Here is a 14,575-nt window from a genome sequence, read left to right as displayed (position 1 = left end):
ACAAGAGGGCAAGGGATTTGGAAGAGTAGTTGAGCGAAATGGAGAGTCTCTTGAAATGAGATTATAGGAAGAACATCAACAAAAGTAAAACAAGGGTAATGCAATGTAGTCGAAATAAATCAGGCACTGCTGAGGGAAATAGATTACGAAAAGTGACGCTTTTACTATTTGGGCAGCAGAAGAAGTGTCAATGGCCGAGAAGGAGAGGATATAAATGACCATCAAGAAAAGAATTTCTGAAAAAGAGAGACGTGATATTATCGAATATGAACTGAAGTGTTACGACGTCCAGTTTGAAGGTATTTCTCAGGAGTGTAGACTTATATGGAAGTTTCAGTATCCAAGGCATCGGACAGACATGTATACATAGATTATCTGGAGTGGATGTCGTGGCAGAGTAGTGCGAAAAGACACTGTGGGCGGCAGAGGCAGAGAACCGTATAAGAAGAACCATTGACCTAAGTTCTTTCTTGCCGGCAGCGATATGCCAGGTCTGCCAGCAAACTGAAATCCACTTGGTTTTCACATCACACCATGCTCTTGGTTCCGCGTGTTAGCTAGTTGTTTCGATCATTTGCGGTGTGCGGTGTTCGGACTCTCTGCACTTCATACATTGATCCACACGTCGATTTTTCCCTCTTCCGTGGTTCATCTACCCCACTTCCCAGTCGAGCAGCCACCGTTGGCTGGAGCAGTCACATGTGTGTCAACCGGACTGTTTATTGGCGTTGTCACGCCCGTACGAACGCGAAAATGGAGATGAAGGGCGCTCTTACATGTGTGATGATTTTACTTCTTTCTCGCACTGTTAATCTGTAGGCACTATGAACCCTTGATTTATACAGTTGTGAGAGCATGAGCTGCGCCTCCACCAGCGACAATAACAGTTGGCATAGGAGCAGATCCATGAGCTGACCCGTTTCCTCAGCGCGCTGCTGACGGGCAGAGAGGAGAATCTTTCTCCTTGGCCATTCCCGACGCCATTCGCTGGTATTGACAATTCTACGAAAAGGTTGGAGAATTACCAGTGTCGAACTTGCTGCAATGCCAGGTAGTAGTACGAAAGCCCACGACCAAAACTATGTTTCATCGTTTTACCGCCAAAAGCGTACAAAATCGCTAGAGCCCAAAATCGCTAGAACCCAATCGCTAGAGAACAGGGGTCGGCAGTGACCGTCAGAAACGTCACAGATCAAGGGGGAGCGATGGAAAAAAAAGGCGAATAGTGCTAATATGATGTGTCTGAAATTAAAAATGTACATAGAGCTGTCATTTTATTACGAGAATCACCTGCACTTCCAAAAACAAAATAACTACCGGCGCTTGTTACCCTCCTATGCCGAGAACTGATATTTATTTGTTACGCTCTTGTCGCTCGTGTTACGTCACACAAACGCAAGAAGTTTAACCTTCGGATTTCGCAGAAGAATTGAAAAATAAGGTTTTTAAAGAACATCTCTTAGAATTTGTAATTAACAGTTTATTACAACAGATTATAGTAAGAAAAACCATCCACAATAATCACGACACATCCTATGAATACTGGGTTCAATATGATACCGTTAATTAGTCGACGAATGAAGAATTAACTTGTAAAGAACGCAAGGAGGCAAATACATGACTGGTTGCCATGTTTGCAAATTACTTAACGTGGTAGAATAAATGACCAGTATTCAACGCTGAAATTTCAATTATAATGCTTACGAATATGAAACTTGTAAAAAGTTACTGAAAGAATGGGATGGATACTGGCGTTGGCAATTCCCGCAATTACAATGACGTTCCGCGTCTCCATGAAACAGTCCGCTGGGTCTAGGAAGATGTTTACCTGACTTCCATGCTATGACCGGGTGCTATTTCAATCCCGCGTTTTATAAAAAGGGAAAAAAGGGCCATCACAATTGTGACCCTACACGTAATCGACAGGCTTTGACAGATTTCACAGACACACTTCTGACACTGCGAATGAACTGAACTCCCTAGAAGTATTATTGTGAAGATTATGCAACGAAGAAAAACTAGTGATGTCGGTTTTGAACTATTTAGAAATGCAATCAGATCAGAAGTGATGCGAAACTTTTCTGAAATTAGTATCTTTGACTAATCGACCTCTAGATTCTTTATGATTTTGACCGTACTGATGAAAGTAAAAAAAAAAAAGCATTGTAATTTTTGTACAAACTATAAACCGTTTTGTCGGTCCCGCTGATAAGGCCGCCTTTTTATTGTCCAGCAATGCAGAAACACATGAAATTGTGCAAAATATTTAAGCTGCCTACCGAGACCTAGAAACGCAGCTTTGAAGAACACTGTCGGTTGGTCTTGCAGTATTTTGGAGATGCTGCACATTTGGCGACATCACGACTGAAGTTCAAGAAGTACCAAAAGCGCCCTGGGACGCTCGCTGGATAGCCGACCAGCAACCCATGTGGCCTAAGAGTCGGTTTGAGTGTCCCTAATGGGCAACCTCGTTTGCGGACTCGTTTATTACTGACATGATTCTCCGGTTAGCACTCATTCTGAGGTCTTAACTCGAGCATTGGCCTTCTGCGTCCTTTATTCAGGCGTAGCTATCCAGGTTGCTGAAACACTTGAACTTATAGCAGCAACAAAGCGACACACTTACCGACGACCGGCCAGTGGTGAAGCTAGATACGAGCAGTAAATAGTTCCCAGTGCACGTGACAAGGGCGAGGCGTCCTCGCTATATGCTGACGCCGTTAACGATTAGAGTGCGCTGACGTAGCAGCGCAGCCCATGATTTCCCTCGGCCGTCTCGGTGGATATAAGTAAGTCCGAGAGTCCCAGCTCGCAAATTTTCGTACCCTCAGCATCGCTGACCTTCCGCATCTGTTTCCGCTTCAGGAGCAATTTTATGGTCCAACCTTCCTTGTCATTTGATGTACGTAACACAGGATTACTCATACTTCAAAGTAACGAGTCGTATACGCCGAAAAGGAGGCCATTTGGCGCCAAACTCTGACAGTCGGCAAGTTGCAGGGTGGTCGTTAGAAGCCCCAGTATTTTCTCTGGATTGTGAGGCTCTTTCTGATCCACCTCAAGCATGATCCAGCGTAATCAGCTAACGTTTGTCGTATATGAGCGGTTGTTTCAGTTTCAGGTCGATAGGGGTAATGGTTAGTTTAAATAACTTTGACGAGTACTGGGTCTTGGGTTGCCCAGATTAGATTGGATTAGATTAGATTAGATTAGATTAGATTAGATTTTAGTTCCATAGATCCGTACTGAGGAGATCCTCGTGGATGTGGAACATGTAAATTTTTTTAAGCTTAAATAACAATACTAATAGTATGAATAAATACGTCATTTGTTCCTATTAAAAAATTCGTCAGTGGAGTAGAAGGAATTGGCCACTAGTAAGTCTTCCAGGCTCCTTTTAAACTGATCTTTATTTGTAACTAAATTTTTTATGATTCTGGCAAATTATTGAAAATGAGTATTCCTGAGTAGTGGATCCCTTTTTGAACTAAAGTAAGTGCTTTTAAGTCCTTGTGAAGATCATTTTTGTTCCTGGTATTGTATGTATGAACTGACTGAAATCCGAAGAAATTCTGGTCGTATGTAAAGTACACAAGCGGCAAGACGCAGTCAATACCTTCGCTGCGCAGTGCCGATGGTACTGTTATCGACGACTGTGCCGCTAAAGCGGAGTTATTGAACGCAGTTTTCCGAAATTCCTTCACCAGGGAAGACGAATGGAATATTCCAGAATTTGAAACACGAACATCTGCTAGCATGAGTTTCTTAGAAGTAGATAACTTAGGGGTTACGAAGCAACTCAAATCGCTTGATATGGGCAAGTCTTCAGGTCCAGATTGTATACCGATTAGGTTCCTTTCAGATTACGCTGATAATATAGCTCCCTACTTAGCACTCATATGCAACCGCTCGCTCACCGATAGATCTGTACCTACAGATTGGAAAATTGCGCAGGTCGCACCAGTGTTCAAGAAGGGTAGTAGGAGTAATCCATTTAACTACAGACCTATATCATTGACGTCGGTTTGCAGTAGGGTTTTGGAGCATATACTGTATTCAAACATTATGAATCACCTCGAAGGGAACGATCTATTGACACGTAATCAGCATGGCTTCAGAAAACATCGCTCTTGTGCAACGCAGCTAGCTCTTTATTCGCACGAAGTAATGGCCGCTATCGACAGGGGATCTCAAGTTGATTCCGTATTTCTAGATTTCCGGAAAGCTTTTGACACCGTTCCTCACAAGCGACTTCTAATCAAGCTGCGGAGCTATGGGGTATCTTCTCAGTTGTGCGACTGGATTTGTGATTTCCTGTCAGGAAGGTCGCAGTTCGTAGTAATAGACGGCAAATCATCGAGTAAAACTGAAGTGATATCAGGTGTTCCCCAGGGAAGCGTCCTGGGACCTCTACTGTTCCTGATCTATATAAATGACCTGGGTGACAATCTGAGCAGTTCTTTTTGACTGTTCGCAGATGATGCTGTAATTTACCGTCTAGTAAGGTCATCCGAAGACCAGTATCAGCTGCAAAGCGAATTAGAAAAGATTGCTGTATGGTGTGTCAGGTGGCAGTTGACGCTAAATAACGAAAAGTGTGAGATGATCCACATGAGTTCCAAAAGAAATCCGTTGGAATTCGATTACTCGATAAATAGTACAATTCTGAAGGCTGTCAATTCAACTAAGTACCTGGGTGTTAAAATTACGAACAACTTCAGTTCGAAGGACCACATAGATAATATTGTCAGGAAGGCGAGCCAAAGGTTGCGTTTCATTGGCAGGACACTTAGAAGATGCAACAAGTCCACTAAAGAGACAGCTTACACTATACTAGTTCGTCGTCTGTTAGAATATTGCTGCGCGGTGTGGGATCCTTACCAGGTGGGATTGACAGAGGACATCGAAAGGGTGCAAAAAAGGGCAGCACGTTTTGTATTATCACGTTATAGGGGAGAGAGTGTGGCAGATATAATACACGAGTTGGGATGGAAGTCATTACAGCATAGACGTTTTTCGTCGCGGCGAGACCTTTTTACGAAATTTCAGTCACCAACTTTCTCTTCCGAATGCGAAAATATTTTGTTGAGCCCAACCTACATAGGTAGGAATGATCATCAAAATAAAATAAGAGAAATCAGAGCTCGAACAGAAAGGTTTAGGTGTTCGTTTTTCCCGCTCGCTGTTCGGGAGTGGAATAGTAGAGAGATAGTATGATAGTGGTTTGATGAACCCTCTGCCAAGCACTTAAATGTGAATTGCAGAGTAGTCATGTAGATGTAGACTTGTTTGTTGATATATTATTTAGGACAAATTTCATTAAGAAGTAAATATACTGAGGCAGTAGTTACTGTACCCAGTTCTTTGAAGAGGTTTCTGCAGGACGTCCGTGAATTTACTCCACAAGTAATACGTATTACACGCTTTTTGACTCTGAAAACTTTTGTTTGACTTGAAGATTTACTCCAAAATATTATACCATATGACATTATGGAATGAGAGTAGGCTTAGTATGCAAGCTTTTTCATTTTTATGTTGCCTATGTCAGCTAACACTCGAATTGCAAATACAGATTTGTTAAGGCGTTTCTGCACTTCTGTGGTATGCTCCACCCAACTGAACTTATTATAAAGTTGTAATCCTAGGAATTTAAGACTGTCAACCTCGTATGTATTGTTCCTTTTTTTTCCCCACTTCTTTTCCTCATGTGCACACAATGCAATTGCGGTATGTGCAACTGTTGCGGTTAATAGCAAGTTGTTGTCAGCCATCTTGAACTTTGACGAAAAATTTGATGACAGTGAAAGACCCCTTCTAGCGCTACGTCAAAGATCTTTGTCAAATATATTTGACGGAATATTTGATCACACCTTTCATCAAATCTCTGACAAAGACCTGTGTTGCAACGACCAGTGCCTAAATTAGTATCTTGAAGTAAACAGTTTGTTCCGTTGCAGGGGAATTTTCCGACTCAGCGCGTTGTAAGAATGTGGAACAGCGGTCTTTGTTGTTATTGGTAAATTCACCATCGGCGCAAAATCCTTTTGGACTAGACGCTTTCTCTGTTTCTGAATGTCGGATTGCCGACAAAATTCATTTACTGTCCTAGTCGTTCTCCGTTCAAGATTTTGACTCTTAGTTACTGTTGTATGACCAGCTATTTTAGATATCATTGAGTAGGGCAAAAAAATGAGAAGGCCCATGTCTCCCTAAAGCTATCAGCAATACCTAAATCTTGATGGCGCTACCCGATTCCCATCGCCATCTTCGATAATGTAAAAGCCGAGTTGCAGCGTTGGCAGGAAGTCGGTGTAGTCTCAGTGGGCAACCCCTCTGGGGGGACACAGAAGGCAGATGGCGCCGTTCACGTTTGCGGCCATTTTAAAGACACAGTCAATGGCGCAGCGTGTCGCAGGCTGGGATGCCTTTGTACATCGAGGCAGGGGCAGCTGCTGGGTGTAGTGGTGGGTCAAAACTTTGGCACTTGTTTTTGGTGGATGTCGATCCAAAGCTGCTGTCATGTCATTCAAATCAGGTGTGCCTGTGACCTTTGGACGACACCACTGCCTACGCGCCTGCCTAGTGAAGGATCCAGTCACAATATTTCCCGAACAGGAAGCTCCCAGCTGGACCAGATTACATATCTGCTATCACCCCCATCTACGTCCTCTTATGTGATATTTTCGCCGGCACCTAGCACGCCCATGGCTCCCGATGTTATGCCAGGGGAACTGGAACCTGTGCCTTCCTTCTCCCAGTTGGCCATTGATCAGTCCTCGCCTTGGCCAGTTTATTCAATCTTCAACTGTTTTGGCAAAGTCAGATTGGTGGTTGTTGCCTATTTTGATGGCAGTACCGATGCCGTGAAAATGGACCCGTCAGGTTAGCCGAGGGCACTAATGCGCTGCTTCCTCGACCCGGGTAGGCGTGATGGCCCCGGATCAAATCCGCCCGGCGGCTTAACGACGAGGACCTGTGTGCCAGCCACCCTGGATGTGGTTTTGAGGCTGTTTTCCACATCCCTCTATGTGAATACCAGGCTGGTCCCCATGTCCTACCTCAGTTACACGACTCGTAGACATTTGAAAAACGTTCGCACTATTTCATGGTATAACTAAACGCTGACAGCTGTGGTACACAAATTCCGTTCCAGGGGGTACTAACATCACCAAATCCATAGTAACAAGACCGGCCCTGCGTTGAAGTGGGACAAAGGCCTCAGAAAATGATGATGAACCGATGCCATGAAAATTCACACCCTCTCTAGTTTCGCGGCGGAGATCTCGGTAGAAATAAGGCAATTTTCTCCCCTATATGGCCTTTTCAGGGAGGAAGGAGTGTGTATATGCGCCAGTGGACATATATATGAACAGAGATGAGATGACATGTGTCTGGCGGCAGAGTAGTGTGGCAGTTTACTATGGATGGCATGCGTGGGGCATCGTATGGGCAGAACCGCTGTCACAGATGTCTACTTGCCAGTGGCAATAGGCCGGGACAGTGAGTGCTTACGCTGAAGTCGATTGAGACGCACCTGGCTTCCGCACTGCAGCATGTTCTTGATTCTGCGAGCTAATTGTGTCGATCATTCTCACTAGTCACGTTTCTGATTTCTCCATCCCAGCCCCTTTGCGGCGTTCGAACACTCTGCACCCTGTCGATTCACTTGAACATAGGGTTTTGGCGTTCCCAGGGTTCATCTACCTCGTTTCCTTCTCGAGCACTCGCCCTTAGGTATAATAGGGACATTTGTGCCGAACGGATGGTTTAGTTCTGCAGATGCGAAAGCGTAACGTATACAATAAAAATACAGACAAGAATAGCTTAGAAGCCTTCTAAACAAGGTAATAAAGAAGAATATTCAAGATTAGGTGGGTAAATCAGATAATCAGTAAACAGGTAGTGCACGGAATCGTGGAGAAACAAAATTCATGGCAACATGACTAATACACTTATGCTGAGGCATCAAGAAAGCACCAATATGGTGATGGATGGAGATTTGGGTGGGGTGTGGGAGTTAATAATTGTAGGCAGATATCAAGGCCTGATTACACTAAGGTGAATGGACAGAATGCAGGGTGCAGCAGCGAGGCAAAGATGAAGAGGCTCTTACAGGATTGACCACTACTATTGCGCAGAAATGGTTAACCAGAACCGAAAAATGTTGTTGGTAAAAACACATTTAAAATCTGAATTCGGCCTTATAGACATTACTTTCTTTGTATGCGTAAAATCCTCTCAGCACCTTCAATTGTTGGGTGTTCGGTAATTGTATTTAATTTTCCTGTTTTCCCTTGGTGAGGAAATTTTCTTCGCTAGCGTTCTTCAAATTATATAATAACTCACTGCATTAAGAGGTTATATTGCCTCACTAAGTTCCACCAAACCACGTATAAAAACTTAAAAACAGGTAAAATGTTTGTAACACACTTCAGAAAGGTGGGTAGTGTTACAACGGAATCTGTCGACTACCACACATTGTATAATGCGGCCACACCAGGAGCAATTTGTCGTGGCGAGTAGCGACATATATCGGAAGCGTCCGATCGATACGCATTTATTACACGGCACTCTAACATCGGCACCCGCAAAGAGTGACCTGTCGCACTAAGCTAGTCTCGATCACCTCAGTAAGCAAGAAAACCTACACTGCTTTAAGATTTTGACATGTGACTGACGTGTTTATTCATTTAAAAAAAGTCAGTAAACTGAACTCTTAATAGGAATGCAAATCGTAAATTAACATAATACTATTACCACATAGACAACAAGAAACGCTAGGATAGTCGAAATGCTTAGTAGTGCGTAAATATGCATTGTTGTATGACACACTATACAAAAGTTATAAAAATGTAAAAAGGTTTACAAATATTTTTATCAATAGTACTGGTTATCTCGATAGAATGGAGAGGAGGATGGACGAGATGGACGCAGTAGGAAGGAGGACGAAATGAGCCAAGAGATGAGTGAGGAGGAGAAGGACAGAGAGAGAGGTGGCATGAGGAGATAAGCAGAGAGAGAGGAGGGAGGGTATGGACAGAGAGAGGTGGCTGAGGAAGAGGAAAGAGACACGGTAGGTAATGGACAGACAGGAGGAGAAGGATGGATGAGGTGGACAGATAAAGTAAAGAGGAGAAGAGGACAAAGAGAAGGGCAGGAGGATTTGAACAGAGAGAAGTGGGATGAGGAGATGAATGGAGAGAGGACAGGATGAGATGGACAGAGAGTGGCGAAGAGTTGATGGACAGAAAGATGCGGTAGTAGACTGACAGAGAGTTGATGAGGACAAGATGTCTTAGTGGAAGTGTGTGGGAGTTAAAGATGGGAGGATATTGACTTATAGAGGAGAGGAGGAGATGGACAGAGAGGAAGGGACAGATTGGCAGAGACAGATAATAAGAGGAGTTGAACAAAGGCAGGGGAGGGGGGACAGAGAAGGGGGGGAGAGGTGATGGAAAAGAAGTAAAAGCAGAGATTGACATAGAGGGGGCACAAAGGTGACAGAGGGGGAGAGGAGTTGCCGTTAGAGGGGACGAGGAGATGGACAGAGAAGGTAGTAGCAGATGCTGGGAGGGGTGAGGAGCTGAGGGAAAGAAAGATGGGGAAGAGCATATTGAAAGAGGTAGAGGCAAGATAAAATTGAGATGGACCGAGAAAGGGGGTGGTGCGAGCAGGAGAGTGCGGGAAGAGAGATGGGGAAGGAGAAAATGGACTAATGTAAGACAAGAAATACATCCATGTGCAACGCCGTGTACTTATCTAGATTTCAATATTTTTATTTATATGTTTATCTTCATCGCTTTTATAAGATTATTGCAGAAAATTTGTGTAGGTATAGGCTTGCTCCTTCTAAATGCATAAAATTTAGTGCTCCTGCATCGTGAACTGTAGTTGAGTCTACATCTTAATACTAATTTTAATAATCAAGATCCGGTATCCAACATAGATAAAATCAAAATAAGTGTTAGCTTACTTTAAGCCATATGAAATTGCAGGAGTCTTTGATCAACTATGATAAGTTCCTGAATCGTTTCAAAATGCCCCTCACCTCGATCCAGAAGTGCTGAATCGTATTCCATCACAAAGAGACTTAAATATTGTTCTGTAATAACGTTATGACTATTTGAAACATAAGTATAAGCAAGCAGCTGATAAAAATATTGCGGAAGAAATTTTGTTACCACCTGGTTCTCAGTTACTTATTCACTTAGATTAATACATTCATGAAGTCCGGTTGGTTACATTACTCAGTGTGAGGAAATATGATTCAGTACATGAGGCTTGTGGGAACAGGCGCTGGATGTGACCGAATATGCAAGGTAATTTCCGCACGCTCTCGTTTACTCAGTGGCTCTCCAACAACTTCAGTTAACTATCATCATTGCATAACTTTAACACAAGATCTGATACGTCGACCCCTCTGGTGTAAATACGTATTACACTACAACTTCTCCATTTTGTTTCCTATTTCAGCAATAACACTATGGAACAAATCGTCCACTAACATGAGTTTTATCCAAAACGGGGAAACTGATTTCTCGACATATTGCAGTTATCTTCCTTTTGTCAACCAGCGAACCAGTTTTTCTATCACATTATCAGCACTATCTATGGTTACATGTTTGGTGTCTTCACTGACTACCAAGAAAGTAAAGAACACGGAAGGAGAGGAAGAAATGCTACTAAACTTGACGGGCTGGGAGGGCATGTGAAGATGTTATTTCAAGTCTAATTTACAAAGAACTTCACAGAATCAGCCCAGTTATCAGTATGCCATTCAATCCCCTCTGACAGAGACACTTCTACTGGTTCAGTTGGGAAGAGAGTTATAATGCCATTAGAGTCCACCTTGCTCTAGAAAAGACACAACTATTGTAACAATTTCCTTACATTCTGGATACTTACTCTGGGACGAATTTGACACTTGAGCTAGTCATACGCTCGTATGATGTGTCGGCGACAAGTCTGGGAATCTTGATGGCCATGGCAGTGTCTCGATGTTACTCAGACAGGAGAAGGAGAAACGAAATGAAACCTCACGGTTTGGGGCGGGGGGGTATGTGAAGTTATTGCAACACTTACAAAATCAAGTCAAATTGACAAAGACTTCGACCTTGTGTGACCACCCACTTATCAGTATGGCATTACACACCCTTTGGGCTGCATGTATGCACTGATTCTCTTGGGAAGGCTGTCATAAAGCCAGTGTATCATCTCCTGAGGCAAAAAGGGCAACAACTTTTGTAACCAGATCATTGTCATCTTGGACACTACAACTGGAGCATAAATTATGTCAGAGCTAGCCCCACACTTGTTCTATCGGGCTAGGTCTGAGTATCTCATATAGGAGAACTTACATCACGCAAGCACATAGGCGGACACTGTACTGCTGAAAGAAGGCATCACGATACTGTCAAATGACTGGTAATAAGAGAGGAATCAGGATGTCCGTGGTATATCGTAGAGCCCTCTGAGTTCTCTCAGTGAGGACTGCTGACCACAGTTGTTAAGTCCCATAGTGCTCAGAGCCATTTGAACCATTTGAAGTTCCCTCAGTCACTAACAGCTGTGACCTAAAGTGATACTGCTTGGTTCCCCATCAACGATGCCAGGAGTAACAGTACTAGGTCTCTCAGAAACATTGGAAAAACGGGAACTCTCTTCAAGTCGCCTCCACACTCGCCGACGTTCGTCATCCAGACTCGTACAGAACCTTAGTTCTTCACTGATGCCACTCATAAGCAATCCATGCTCCCCTGTCATGACAGCAACACCAATACAGCTGTTTATATAATGGCGTTAAAAGCAGCCTACGCAAGTGAAGGTAATTTTTCCGATCCGGCTGCTGTTACTCCCTTAACCATGGTGTGGGATGATGCAGAATGCTGCTTGAAATCAAGTACTTGTTCCCAGATGGCAGGTACAGATGTGCTTAGTGCACAATACTGCGATCTTGTGGTGGTTCCAATGGCTCTGAGCACATGGGACTTAACGTCTGAGGTCATCAGTTCCCTAGAACTAAAGCTACTGAAACCTAACTAACCTAAGAACATCACACACATCCATGTCCGAGGCAGGATGCGAACCTGCGACCGTAGCGGTCTCGCGGATCCAGACAGTAGCGCCTAGATCCGCTCGGTCACCCCGGCCGGCGATCTTGTGGTGGTTAGACATGCTAGACTGGAACCTTGACACTAAGTATGCCTACTCTCACGTTCCCGTGCCGTCCAACAACGGACGGTAGGTGTACGAAGCTACACTGGCAGCCGACCGTAGCTTATGGGTGCTTAAATCTTTTATACAGGTGGTGTATATTTTGCACCTTATCAGCAGGCTACCATTATGCCATTACACACTTCCTAACGAAGTCAGTGTTCTTCCTATTCGTATGAGACACCTTCTGCGCTACTGTCACATTCCCTATAAAGTTTCTGAAAGATTTTATACTCACTATTATATCTATTATCAGGCTATTATTATTATCTAATGCTCATTAACTACACATATTGTAATACTGAAACTCAAGGGAGGTCTGATTATACACTACTAGCCATTAAAATTGCTACACCAAGATTAAATGCAGATGATAAATGGGTATTCATTGGACCAATATATTATACTAGAACTGACATGTGATTACATCTTCACACAATTTGAGTGCAAAGTTCCTGAGAAATCAGTATCCAGAACAACCACCTCTGGCCGTTATAACGGCCTTGATACGCCTGGGCATTGAGTCAAATAGAGCTTAGATAGCGTGTACAGGTACAGCAGCCTATGCAGCTTCAACACGATACCACAGTTTATCGAGATTAGTGACTAGCGTATTATGACGAGGCAGTTGCTCGGTCTCCATTGAACAGATGTTTTCAGTTGGTGAGAGATCTGGAGAATGTGCTGGCCAGGACAGCAGTCGAACATTTCCGGTATCCAGAAAGGCCCGTACAGGACCTGCAACATGCGGTCGTGCATTATCCTGCTGAAATGTAGGGTTTCGCAGGGATCGAATGAAGGGTAGAGCCACGAGTCGTAACACACCTGAAATTTAACGTCCACTGTTCAAAGTGCCGTCAATACGAACAAGAGGTGACCGAGACGTGTAACCAATGGCACCCCATACTATCACGCCGGGTCATGCGACAGTATGGCAATGACGAATACACGCTTCCAATGTGCGTTCACCGCGATGTTGCCCAAGACGGATACGACCGTCATGATGCTGTAAACAGAACCTGGATACATCCGAAAAAACTGACATTTTGCCATCGTGCACCCAGGTTCGTTGTTGAGTACACCATCGCAGGGGCTCGTCTCTGTGATGCAGCGTCAAGGGTAACCGCAGTCATGGTCTCCGAGATGACAGTCCATACTGCTGCAGACGTCGTCGAACTGTTCGCACAGATGACTGTTATCTTGCAAACGTCTCCATCAGTTGACTCAGGGATCGAGAAGGGGCTGCACGATCCGTTACAGCCATGCGGATAAGATGTCTGTCATCTCGACTGCTAGTGATACGAGGCCGTTGGGATCCAGCCCGGAGTTCCGTATTACCCCCCTGAACCCATCGATTCTATATTCTGCTAACAGTCATTGGATCTCGACCAAAGCGAGCAGCAATGTCGCGTTACGATAAACCGCAATCGCGATAGGCTACAATTCGATCCTTATCAAAGTCGAATACTTGATGGTATGCATTTCTCCTCCTTACACGAGGCATCACAACAACGTTTCACTCGGCAACGTCGGTCAACTGCTGTGTGTGAGAAATCGGTTGGAAACTTTCCTCATGTCAGCACGTTGTACGTGTAGCCACCAGCGCGAACGTTGTGTGAATGCTCTGAAAAGCTAATCATTTGCATATCACAGCACCTCCTTCCTGTCGGTTAAATTTCGCGTCTGTAGCACTTCATCTTCGTGGTGTAGCAATTTTAATGGCCAGAAGTGTATTTATTTTTCTTTTGTCATACGTTTCCCCCTTCTTCGATAATATTCATTTGCAATTTTACGTTATTCTGAACACTGCTGTTATTTCTACAGAGGTTTTAAAGTTTAACTTTAATTATAATCATCCTGTACGCTAATTAACATGAGCGTGAAATAAACCTGACATTTACGTACACGGGCAAAGCTGGTGGCAAAATTATAGCGCATAAATGAGTAAGGTCAGACTTCAGATTGACAGCTCCCTCCACATTTGTACTTCATCTTGTGACACTGTGGACACTTTCCGACTGACGAATACACTTCAGAACAACTTGTGACGTCCAGAGACAGTTATTTGAAATATTTTAGGGGCGCGAGACTGGGCAACAACAGTGGGATGGCACTGTGCAAGTGGAGGGAGGCCACGGGAAGCGACCGCAGAGGGAGATGGGCTCTGCAGGTATTGGAGCAGCGGCGCCCTGCTTCCACTGGAGGAGCTCGAGTTGACCTTTTCTTTTGCACCACAATAATAGACGTGGCCAGATTAAATGACACATTCACCAGCTGGAACGAGCGAGAAACAGCTCGTAGTCGTGGTGTTGGAGGTTGGTGGCTTACCGTACGTAGTATAGCACGGTAGCAGGACGGCGAT

This window comes from Schistocerca gregaria, chromosome 4, assembly GCF_023897955.1.
Source record: "Schistocerca gregaria isolate iqSchGreg1 chromosome 4, iqSchGreg1.2, whole genome shotgun sequence".
NCBI lineage: Eukaryota > Metazoa > Arthropoda > Insecta > Orthoptera > Acrididae > Schistocerca > Schistocerca gregaria.
This window is presented reverse-complemented; position numbering follows the sequence as displayed.